This window comes from Varanus komodoensis, unplaced genomic scaffold, assembly GCF_004798865.1.
Source record: "Varanus komodoensis strain SLA01 unplaced genomic scaffold, ASM479886v1 scaffold13_3, whole genome shotgun sequence".
NCBI lineage: Eukaryota > Metazoa > Chordata > Lepidosauria > Squamata > Varanidae > Varanus > Varanus komodoensis.
Genome location: NW_025335409.1, coordinates 16614356 through 16627635, shown reverse-complemented (window position 1 = coordinate 16627635; position 13280 = coordinate 16614356).

Sequence of the window (13280 nt, the reverse complement as noted above, 5' to 3'; positions counted from 1 at the left end):
GAGCTGCTGGAAGGCAGCCTATAAAAGGAAACAGAAAGCAGGCATGGAAATACTGCTTAGGCCCAGTTTTGGGTTCTGCATTCCACATTGCCTATACTTTAAAATAAGACTTTGTATTTTATTCTGCCTTACTTATTGCATAAAATCCAAAACTCAAACAGAGTGGGCTTTACCTCTGAATAAGTATGCATGGGATTGCAGCATCAGTTTAATAACTCCAATCTGATCAAACTCTTCTCTTGAGGTCTCTTTTCTGATAACCAATATATTTTAGATAATATGTCAAGCAATATTACAATATGGTAGAGTATGTTTTTATGTAAACCTTAATTTTTCAAATCATGAAGGCATATGGGCTCATTTCTATCTATCTATCTATCTATCTATCTATCTATCAATACTAATGCACACTTCCTGTTTGAGCATATTTGCACTCTGTACAAGTCTAAGAGACAGGCTTAGATACATACAAAACTGGTCTCCAGTTTTCTTCAGATTTCTCAAACAGCACAGCTCTTAATGTTAGAAAATTCAGGTGCTACTTTAATTGGTTTTCCAGGATCATGATATTTATAGACAAGTGCAAGGTGGATTTTAAGATTCAATCAATGCAGAAAATTTTAGTTCCAGAGGAAAAAATATGTTTATACAACAAAGACCTTAAGCTCATTGTTTTCTCTGCTGGATTTAGAATTTCATTCTCAGAAATTTCTGAACTGTTTCTTGTCAGGCAATGGCCAATATTCCTCTGCTGTATTTGCAGAGAATGTGCTGCAAAAGTTGGACTGAGTCTACAACCTCTGCTTATCTTCCCCATTCTGGCCTGCTTTATCAACCACTAGCTCCCTGCCACAGGCACACCATAGGATACCACCTTAGGTCTTGCATTTCTGAGGGTCAGTTTCCAAACCAGATCACTGAGTCTTTCACTTAAATATATTGATTTATGAACTTACTTCTTACTTCTTTCTTACTTATTTTACTTCTTTCCTTGCTTGCTTGTTTGCTTTTATTTATTAATATAACTCTGTTGATTAAATAGCAATAAAGTAAAAATGGAACATGAAACATTTAAAATGGAGTAAAATAAAAATTGAACATGAAACATACAGCTTTTAGATCCAAGCTCCAGCTTCCAGAGAGATCCATCCATCCATATTGCTCACATTACCAAGACTCCGGCTGGCTTACCCCACCCCCACCCCATGCCCAATGCACCCACCCCAACGTCCCCAAGCTTGCTATCACCCTCCTCACTGTAGATGTTCCTGCTTTGGCTGCACTGGGATTCACACTTGGAGAAGCAGCTAGAAGCAAATATACAGTACAAGCGGGACCTGTATGTGTGACTGTGTAAATCTTTTATAAGGTGGGAGTGGGATTTCCCAGTAAAGGCAGAGGGAGCAGCATTTTTCGTAATGTTCCCAGCTGCTTTAGTTTGCAGCCAGCTGGACCGCCATGTTATCCCTTCAAGTTGCATTGGACATGATGCTCTTGCTGCAGGGAGGAGGATGCCAGATGTGGGACTGGAGCAGATGCTTCAACCTGCCCTCAGTGCTTTATGCCCACACACAATCTTTGATGCCTACATAACAGGGTTTCTGTGTAAACACATGTAGATCAGCATTGGTGCAATCTTGAATTGTTCAGTACTGAATATTTTGCAGATGGTTTCCTCTGGCCCTGATTTCACTCATGGTTCAACCACACATTGACCTTTTCCTCAGACCTTGAGTTTACATTTGAAATAGAACAGAGCCCAAATGTTTCACAAAACATTTTATTCAGACGCCATCTTCTGAGCCGTTTCTTTTATTCACTGCACAGGGAAAAGTGGCCCAATAGGCTCCCAGTCTTCTCTGTCACTTCCTTAAAGACAGACCAACATTCCTTCCTACCCCTGCAATGCCCCAGAATGACCTAAGTACAGTGACTAGGCTGCCACTGACAAAATTCCTTGAAGCAGAAATGCTATGCTACTGACAATCCAAGAAACTGTTGGATATTTTCTCCTTCATGGAAGAAACTTGTTGAAATGATTTCCCTAACCTTTTTGCCAGCATATGAAATGCAGAATTTTGAAAGGCCATCTGCAAACAGCTGTAATTTCTAAGCTAAATTGAGGTAGCTGAGAAGTGACCTGAATGCTTTGACTCTAAAATGAAAGCTCTGTAAATCCTATTCTCCATCCCTGTGCTTACTTTTTAAATTTTAGTTTGAATGCATATGTGCCAGTCTTATTGTGCTTCTCATTTGCATAGATCTATGGCAGTTTTCATTTCTACTTGTGCTTTTTAGTCTGCATCTGATAAGCACTAGCCCATGGGATTTTGAAATCAGAATAAAAACAGAAGCCAGAGGGATTTCCCTGGATTTTGCACTATTATAATGTGCCACTAATTATAGCCTAATTGCCCATACATAATTTTAAGAGTAATGTGTAAAATGTACAAGTCAGAATAACAGCCCAAAGGGTTGTGGAGGAAACCGAAAAGCTACAAAGGGTATTTTGAACTTTAATTGACTTGCAATAGTTTGGCATATATTGATTCTTGCGGGAGCTGCCAAACACTAACATGATTCTAAGGTTAGAGTCCTATATGCAGTTTCTTTGGACTAAGTCCCTATGAACCCAGTGTGACATGGACCTTTTCATCTCCAAAGGAGGCTGTCTTATATAACTTGCCCATTGGTTACAGCACTTTGTTCAATATTTGGGGCAATAAGCTGAATAAAACAGCTATGCATTGCAGGTGAGGAGTGGGTATAGACACAAAAGATCTCTCTCACCCCAACAGTACTTGGCACGGTCACTGTTGCTCTAGAAATGACATTGATCTGACCTTTCTTCCTTTATGCCTCCTGCTGAAAACACCTACGATAACTGTCTGTAAAAGTGCTACATAATAGTAGAAATCTAAACTGAACATTTGCTGATGGGATGTGATAGAACCAAAGATAACCAAGAAACCCAGAGCATCATTTAAAAACAGACCAGAGATCATTAAAAAATCTGAAGGTCTGGCTAGACTTTAAAATAGACAGATGCAGCCTGAGTTCTTTTTGTGGAGGGAGTTGCAGAATTTCCAGTGTGGCATCAACTGTGAAACAGAGCTGGGTATCATCAACACAGTAATAAGACCGACCCTCAGAACTCCATATGAGTTCTCCAAGAAGCTCCACATAAAGATTAAAAGGTATAGGGTACAATATTGATTCCTGAGGAGCCCCATAAGGAATCAAGCAGTCATGAGGCTGACCCATGAACTCCCCCAGGGCCACCTTCTGAGAACATTCAGCCAAAGAGGACAGAAATCACCACAGGATGCTGCTCTCATGGCCCATATCACCTGAATGGCTCAACAGGCTACCATCTCTTGCACTGAATGCTGCCAAGAACTCCAACAAGCCAACAAAGACACACTTCTTATGTCCAGTTTCCAGTAAGTCATCCACCAAGGCCACCAAAGCTGTTTCTGTCTGCAAACCAGTCCTGAACCCAGATTGGAATGGATCCAAATTATCAGCTTCATCCAAGAAAAGCTAGGAACTGAGTTGCTACCACTTACTTTAAAGGGGATATAAGAAACTGACCAGTAGGATCTAGGATAATGGGTTCCAATCTTTTATATCTGCATATAACCGTTTCTTTTAGAGCAAGGTTATAACTTATAACTTAGAAGCAGACATATAACTTCTTTTAGAGCAGGGTTCCTCAACCTGGGCCACACCAGATTTGTTGGAATGCAGCTCCCAGAATTCCCAGTTATGCCATATGCTGGCTGGGAGTTATGGGAATTACAAATCTGGAGGGCACAAGCTTGGAGAAGACAGCTTTAGAAGGCCATATATATTCTTCTTTCCAAGAAGTGTTTATGAGTGCCACCAGCCTGCTGCTGGCAGAAATAACCAAGCTATCGGCCTCAATGCTTCAAGAAATTTGTCCACATCTTCAGGTTCTTAAGGAAAAATGCCTCTTCAAGGTCACTTAAATTACACAGGCTAAGTGCCCTGGAAAGAGCTTGAGTCACTGCCTTTTCCAGTAACACATTCTGAGCTCTTGGTTTCAGCTATTGTTCTTATCGGATCTCTCTCTTACCAAACATTCCAACATAATGCATCAAAGCTAGAGCAGAGCATTGCATCACGGTTTGTCCAAGTCCTGAGGCCAAGAGGATAGTGCATTAATTCATTCCCATCACAGGACTGAATCGATGAAGTTACCTTGCAATTTTAAGGTACGGACAGCATTTTCCAAGTTACACTGTACACAAGGACACAGAAAAGTGCTGTCCCTCTTCCTTTAATCAAAAGAATGTAGAACAATCCTACAGGTTAAACTGTTCTAAAATCTATTAAGAAGCTTTATCAGATGAACAACTTAGGAACTATCATGGTCAGCAGCCTGCCATTGGCCATAAACTAGGAACCAGTTGCATGGTGCAGTTTTGCTATGCACAATTTCCCCATTGATTGTGGTGGTTTTCCAAAATAAGCAGTGTTACCACTTCCAGAACAGTCATTCAATGATTCCATTTTCCAGGACATTGATCAACTGCAATCATTCATCTCTAAACAGAGGTTGAAAATGATCGCAATCCAAGTATTGCTAGCCCAAAACCTTCGGAAACAATTTTGCAGCTGTAGCTGTCTGACTAACTAGATTGAGCTCCTCTTAACAAGGGGCTTCTAAAGACAAGATTGCCAGGCTGAGGTTTATCACACTTGCATCTATTTTTAGTGGGTTATTTATTACATTTGTATTCTCACTAATGGATTTAGGATTGTAGAACACCTAAAGAATAATTGAGGTGCTAAACAGTGGCAACATAATAACCAGAGCAAAAGAAAGAACAAATAATAATAATAATATAATTTAAGGACACAATCCTATGTCTGGCCAGTTATAGGAAAATGAGAAGACTTTTAGCTGACCGAAGCTGTCTAAATAATTTGAAGGGTTAGGATTTTGGCAAGGTTCTTCTTGTATTGCAAGAACTCAGTTGCTAATTTCATTTTTCATTTAAAAAGTTTTTAAAAAGATAGCATAATGCAGAGTTGCAGAATGAATTCACTATATTATCACTCATCTTGAGAAGATGAAACTCCCTAGAGAAGACAATGATGCTGGGGAAAGCCAAAGGTAGAAGAAAAAAAATAAGTTTATGGAGACTGACTCCATAGAGGAAGCCACCCCCACTGAATTTCTCAGAGCCAAACAGTGGCGCCATGAATAGGTTCTTTTGGAGGGCTTTCATTCATAGGGATGCTATAAGTCAGAGATGACTTGATGGCACATAACAAACAACAAACATTATAGCCTTCAAATCAATGTGAGGTTCCTAAATCACTGAAGCAGTCCATATATTCCTAAAAGCTGTACATAAAGTGGAGCATAGAAGCAAAGCATGTGTGTCCCCCTCAAAAGAAGTTCTGGAAATCAGCTAAGATAACAATTGTGTGTATATTCTGTGAAAGGACATGAGAGGTGTTCACACAAGCACTGCCCATTTGGTACCCAAATGGCAGGTGCAAGTTTTCTCCTTTCATTGCAAAAGGTGTGACACAGCCATTTGCCGAAACAATATACATTCTGTGGCAGTTTCATTTACTTTTCTTTGAAACAGGGATTTCCTTTCAATGGGAGCACTGCTCAGTGAAAATCATCTAAAAATCCCCTCTATTGCTCCAATCCCACACAGATTTTGTGACCTGCCGAGGTCCAGTAATGTTTGTGATGAGAGATTGCATATTATGGCATTTTTCCTTTTCCAAGCTCCAATATTTTCAAACTTATGAGTATTCTTTCCCTGGAAGAGTCCTAAAAGAAGGAATACTTGCCAAAGTACAACAGAATGTAGCAAGTGTCCTAAATAATTCCAGGGTCTATGACTATGAATATTCAACTTCTTGTGAGCCTCTGGTTATGATAAAGTAGGTCTACCCAAAAAGAAATGGAAAAGAAAATCTCTTAACCTCACATAGAAATTATTAAATCCCAAAGAGATTGTTCAGATCAAAGTATCTTTGTGCTTCCATTTATGCTGCCACTTTTGCAATGGAAAGAAATTGCCAAGAATCCTGTAAGGCTATCCAAAATAATATATTTTAGAGTAATTCCAGCTTCTTTCTCCACTTCCCCTTTTGGTCCTTCTATTGCTCCTAATCTGTCTTCCAATGCATTACACCCAACTACGGATTTAACATTTCCAATACAAATACTTAAAGGTGTGTTTAAAATGTTTTCCAAGTAAGGACAGGAAACCCACTGTCAGGACACATACAGCCTTTTCAGCTTACTTTTAATAACTTCTAAAAATGTACTTTCTTGCAGTTACAAATGTGATAGTTTCCATATGCTTGAAAGAAACATATGTTGCTATTTAAAAACACATTTACAGAAATTTAAGATGATCTAACAATTACAATGATAAAGAATGAAAAAGTTGCTTAATGTCTCAGTCTGGGTTCTCTACACAGTTGCTGATGGGCCAAGAGTATATCCCAGTGGCACCCATGACAAATCCCAGAATCACCCAAAATAAATAAATAAATGCTTCGGCATGGAAAAAAAATATTAGCACAGTCATATGCAAAGAGATTTCAAGTTTGCAAAATTGGCGCTATCGTACATGACCAGACAAACACCTCATTCTGCTTAGCATCCTGCCTGTATCGACATTCCAGAGCTTGATTACCAGCAAGGAAGGCAGAAGGAATCCATGTACATGTAATGCATGGGTGCAGGCTGTGTGTACTTGGATCACTGAAGTAACGGCACATGCTAAGATCCACCAGAAATACACAGTCGTTCAGGACCATTTTCAGCATCATCAAAAATATGTTCCTCCTTTCATGGCTTTTGGTGACCAAAATGTTTGCATATCCAGTAAGCTCTGACCTGCCCCAACCCTATTCTTTTACAGTGCATAGCAGAGAACACAGACAAAGTCCAAGCTACCCCACAGGGAGAAGATAACTAGCAGTGCCAGCACATAGCCTGGCCACCATCCTCAGACTGACAAAACAACTCCTTTGTAATAATTTTATCTCCCTGATCTTGCAGAAGATTAAGACTGAAAAAGCCATCAAGGGTCTTTCAAGAGGCTCCAGAGAGGGGGAGGCAAGGACAATATAGGTCTTTTCCCTCCACAGCAGGTATCAGTTGAGGTGACACAACATCTTTCTTGTAGCTACCTTACTAGGAGAGAGGATTAAGAAGTGGGGCTTGGGTAGAGCTGCCCAAGTCCTTACCTTGTCCTCAGTGTGAAGGAACTTTTCTCTTGACTTTATTTACCTTGGCCAAACATTACCTGCTTGATCTCAAGACAATATAGGAAAATATAAGTTTAATATAAGTTTAACAAACAAACAAACCCAAACCACAACATTTGAAAAGAAAAAAACCCTGAAACATCATAATTTTTGAATAAAAGGCAAAAATGCATAACACTACTTATAGCTGTATCTCTGTATGTATACAAGAATATACACAACATACAACTAAACATAATTATGCATAGGCTTTAACAAAAGCATACCAAATGTCCATATAGTTATCCATGTGTAAGTTATACCTAAAACTCACTCATTCAAAAATCAAAAGTGTCATCAGTTCCTCCCCCCATTGTGTTATTGCAGGTGGCTGTTTATCCTTCTATTGTACTAACATTTATATCTTTGTTGCCAAAAGGGTGCAGCAAATCAATTCACATTGGCCTTGCATTAAATTTCAACTGAGGGGTACATAATTCAAAAAATATCTTGGTGCTTACCACAATTCTGAGGCAACTTAAGTGTTTCTTTAGAATGAATTCCAGAGAACCCTGAGGTTCCTTTAACATTTTCCAGGTTATTTTAAAGGCACAATTCAAAGCTGGGAATTGTGGGCCTTTTTCTGTCTAAACTTGCTTAGAATTGCACCCCTAGAAATTTAGTACTGGTAGACAAAATTCTGTAAAGAGGGGCTCTCTGTCTGTATGGATCTTCCTGTCAAGTGTCCAGTCACAAATGAGTGTTTTAAGTCATATTCCCTATTCATGTGCTATTTCATACAGCTATTGCCTGAACTGAAATCTCCCTAGAATCCTCTGCAACAGTACTCCTCCCTCACACACACACACTGAGGGCAACATGAGCTTTGTAGAAAAAATCAGAGGACCTCACAAAGCTTGAATTTTGCAGTTTTGCATATTCCTGCTCAAAAACTGAACAGACTTTTTTTTTGGTTAGAAAATCACTCAGCTTATTACTGAGTTAATTCAATTAATCTGAGGTGGGGCAGAATTTGCCCACTTTTTAATTGATGGGAAATTGTTTCTTGAATTATGGATTCTAGGTGACCCAATTAATAGATTCTGGTAATATGAAACTGTTGAGGCACCATCCCAAAGTCATTTTCTTGAAATGACCTTGTTCTTTGACAATGACAGCCTCACATTTTGTATTACTGTTGGAGTTAAGTTCCTGAATTGAAGTTGCCATTCTGGTTTAATGCATTTCCCCCACCATTCTGTCTGATAAAATGTACTCTGCCATTGTCTGAGCAATATTTATCCACCCCTTCCCTGGGTAGCATTAAATAGGGATGAGCACTCCCTAGCAACAGTGATACATGCTCTGGTAACTTCCCGCTTGGATTACTGAAATGTGCTGTACATGGGGCTGCCCTTGAAAATGGTCCAGATACTCCAGCTGGTACAGAACAGAGCTGCCAGGCTGCTGACAGGGACCAGCCGTTACTCTCACATAACGCCGGTCCTCTATCAGTTCCACCGGGTCCCAGTTGAAATCTGGGCCCAATTCAAGGTGCTGGTTTTAACCTATAAAGCCCTGAATGGCTTGAGACCAGGATACATGAAGGAGCATCTCTTCCCTTACATGCCCTCACACCCCTTAAGATCTTCGGGAGAGGTTTTGCTCCAGGTGGTCTCTTTAAAGGAGATAAAAAGAACAACTACCTGCAGCAGGGCCTTCTCTGTGGTGGTGCCCATGTTATGGAATGTGCTCCCTGGAGAGGTGTGCCTGGCACCGAGCCTTTATTCTTTTTGGCACCAGGTTAAAACCTTTTTATTTAATGGCTATTTTAAAAATCAATTTTATCATTAACAGTCGCTTTTTTGTTTTTGTTTTGGTTTTTATATATTTTTACTGTTACTGTTTTATTGTTTTAATTCTATGTTGTACACTGTCCTGAGATGCCGAGGCATGAGGAGACGGCATATATTAGGTATAAATAAATAAATAAATACATGCTGAGGATCAAGCCACTTATGCTGGGCCAGCAACACTCTACCAGCTGTAACACTCTTGAATTGAAAGCTATCCTCAAAACTGTGTGCAGGCCATCTGGAAACATCTACAATCCAGAAAAACAGTAGATAGAAATTCAAACATAAATTTTCATCTGTATCCTTACATTTCAGGCAACTGTTCCTTGGATTTATGTGGGCAAGCCCTTCACTTGAATTTGAAAAAAAATGAGCAGTTTTCACATATTTGTATTTTAATAAATATACTTGGGGTTTTTTTTAACTTCTCAGGTGAGTGAGTGGAGAAGCATTTATGCATAAAGACAGATCTACAGATCAAGCTTCCATGATTCCTGTGTAGAAGGTTTGAGATAGTAAGACTGACAGAAAAGACTCTCTAAAGTTGCCTTCTCCAGTCTGGTGTTCTCTAGATATGTTAGACTCCAGATCCCATCAGCCCCTGCTAGTCAGGGTTGTGGTGAAAAGTATCTGGAAGGCATCAGGTCAAAGAAGACCATTCTAACTCATTCTCTTCTGGAAGTCTACCTGATGGAAGGTCCATCAATGTGAAGGACAGGAACCGCAAGAGCCTCATCTTCTAGAGCTCCACAGATCTGGCTTGCCCCCTAACCTCCCTTTGCATGTCCTCCCTCCAAAAGACCAGGGTATTCCTGGGACCTCATGCATTTTCCAGTGGGAAATTGAAAGTACAGAATTTTATTTTTTAATTCGCTCTTGAGATGGAGTAAGAAGCACAAGGAACTAGCACCAAATCAATTTCCTTTTCCATCTTAGGCTGACACTTGTTATTCAGGCTCATTTGAGCTCAACAGAATCCCTGCCCAATTTTGCTCTGATGACCAGAAGATGTGTTGGATTATTATTTTTTCACATGGACTTACATCTTTAAGAGAATTTGCACACTTTCTTCCAAAAACCCAAGGAAATACACATAAACTGCTCTTTTTGGGCACATTTACACAATTTGCACAACTTGGAAGCTTCAGAGTATATGGTTCTAATGTGATTTGTACACATTGCACTAGAAGAGCATAGTTCATGGCTTCTAATTTCTGCAAATAGAGCAATAACATGATCTGCATAAAATATCAACAGTGTTCAAAGAACAAAAAAGCACAACCACAAACCAGCTTAACTTGCAAAGCAGTGAATCAGTGTTAATATGGGGCTCACACCCTGTAGTCTGGGGTGTGGGCAAATTGTGAAAATCCATCTAATGTTCATCCCCGATGTGATTCCTCACAGATCCCTATTCCATCTTAGCATTACCTCTGTTTTTCTTTAAAAAACTGGGGGAATAATAATGCAATGCAATAAATGGAAGCAAACTTTTTCAATGTGATTTTGTTCTTTTGTCTGTGAACTTGGATCTGGATCTCAAATACCTCTGTGTTTATGAAGGGTTAGAAGCCAGCTCATTCAGCCAACATAAAAGGAGGGTTTGCTGGCACATACTTCTGAACTTGGGCAAACATTTCAGGACATGAGTGTCTAGGGAAGGGTCAGTTCAGGTCAAGAACTGACCTACTCATGAGTTCAAGACCCTTGAGTTGTTCATTTAGTAAAAATGACCACCAGCCACAAAAAAGTATTCTTGATCTCTACTAGCCAAACAGAGGCACACAGATTATTTTCTGGCTGACCCATCAACGCAGAATAACTTTTCTCAATAAACTGCAGGGAATGTTTCTTTCTGCTAAGGACCACATTTTGTGGGAGCTAATCTGGCAGGGACTGCATGCCAGCCCTGGGTGGATTGGAGCCAAAGGTGCATCGAGCCACCCCTTCCCGTTGTCTCAAACATATTCCCTGACACTCCTTTTAATTAGTTATTTATTTAATTAAAAGTTTGTTCATTGTTCACTCATCCATGCTGGCTCTCTGAATTGTTTGTACTCAAAAAAACATAATATATCAAAACAATTTTCCAATCAATAAAACATTCCAATTAAACAATAAGTAAAACTAAACAAAACAATTTACAACATAGTTAAATAGATTAATAAATATAAAATCTCCAAAAAACAATAAAAACAAGAAGCAAAACAGAAAATATATCAAAGCAAAGACTTGATGTATATAGTAATAACATATTGCTGAACCTTTAAAATGCTGAGTGAAGAAAAATATTTTCGCCTGTCACTGGAACATATACAGTGTCAGTCCCAGATGTACTTCTTTGGGGAGTGAATTCCATAAATGAGGCACCACTACCAAAAAGGGCCCTGCCTTAGTAGCCACCCTCTTCACATCCTTTAAAGACAGCTCCCAGACAAGGACCTCCAAAGATGATCTTAAGGTACAAGTAGGTACTTATGGATGGAGATGTTCCTTCAGACAATTTTCTCCCTTCTCCTTCCCTCCTCTCCAAACTGAATTCTGGGGGAGGGATGTATCAGGTTTCTCAGAGGTCTAAACTGATTCTTTGCAAATGACTTTTGACAATTAAACCTTGGACTTATTGGGAAGCTTCAATTCATCTTTAAAGCTTCAGATCAACTTGAAAGCTGTCAATAATGCTCATAGTTCCAAAGTGCATCAGAGGAATGAACATTTAACAAATTAAAAGAAAGGAAAAGAAAGAAATGGAATCCTTCTCTGTCTGTACAGTATGAGATGGTTAACTGAAACTTTCATGCTGTTTCATTTTCGTCAAGCTTATGGGGGAACTACATGTGCAAACATGGCTCCTAGCCTAATTCAGGAGCTGGAGTAGCAAATAAAGGTAAAGGTAAAGGTTTCCCCTTGACATCAAAGTCCAGTCATGCCTGACTCTTGGGGGCGGTGCTCATCTCTGTTTCCTAGCCGAGGGAGCCAGCGTTTGTCCACAGACAGTCTCCGTGGTCATGTGGCCAGCATGACTAAACACCAAGGTGCACGGAATGCTGCTACCTTCCCACCGAAGTGGTTCCTTTTCATCTACTTGCATTTGCATGCTTTCGAACTGCAAGGTTGGCAGGAGCTGGGACGGAGCACTGGAACTCATTCCATTGTGCAGACTCGAACCGGCAACCTGTTGATCAACCAGCCCAGCAGCTCAGTCGTTGAGAGAGTCTGGAAGGAGACTGAGACTCCTCCCAATAGCAGGTCAGTGCTACCACTGATTATCTGACTCTGGTGTAGTCATCATTCTTGTCAGTGCTTGCGGATTGCTGGGGCCTTCCCCAGTCTGGTGTCTTCTGGGTGTTCTGAAAGGCAACTGCCTGCAGCTCCAACCAGCATGGCCATTGATCAAGAATGCTGGGAGCTGTAATTCAAAATATCTGGTGGGCACCAGGTTGAGGAGGGCTGGTCATTGAAGCCAACAGGACTTCCAGATACCTGTTTAGTTAAAAGTACATTACACAAAGTTCAAGGTGATTGTCATTCAGAACAGCTAGGCCTAATCCCTCCTATGGCAGTAAATCTCCATTTGGGCTTTATCGATTTAGACTGCAGGTGGAAGCTCACATGATTCAGATTTGATGGAAAAAGTCCTCTACACAAATAAAGTTCCCTTTCCCATGACATCATGTGTCTTGGTGGAAGAATTTTTTTGGAAGGAAGAACATTCACACATGTTAACCTCCACCTGCAATCCAGATTAATAAAGGTCAAAGGCAGGTTTACCACCTCAGAAGGAAGCTGGTCTATATTTCCGGATTTTCCCCAGAGAGGTCCGCCTGGCGCCGTCGTTATTTGTGTTTTGGCGCCAGGTGAAGACCTTTTTATTTAAACGTCATTGTTTAAATAAAAGTATTGTTATTTTTATATTGTATTGTATTGTATTGTATTGTATTGTATTGTATTGTATTGTGTTGTGTTGTGTTGTAAGCCGCCCCGAGGCTTTGGCAAGGGGCGGCATAGAAACGTTCTAATAATAATAATAATAATAATAATAATAATAATAATTTTTTTTTCATGGATATAGGTAGGTATTTCCTTTCTTATTTGTCTCCTAACAGCATAAGTCTCGAGTGAAATTTTAATTTGAAATGGCCATGGGATCCTAGCCCATCCTTTCTATCA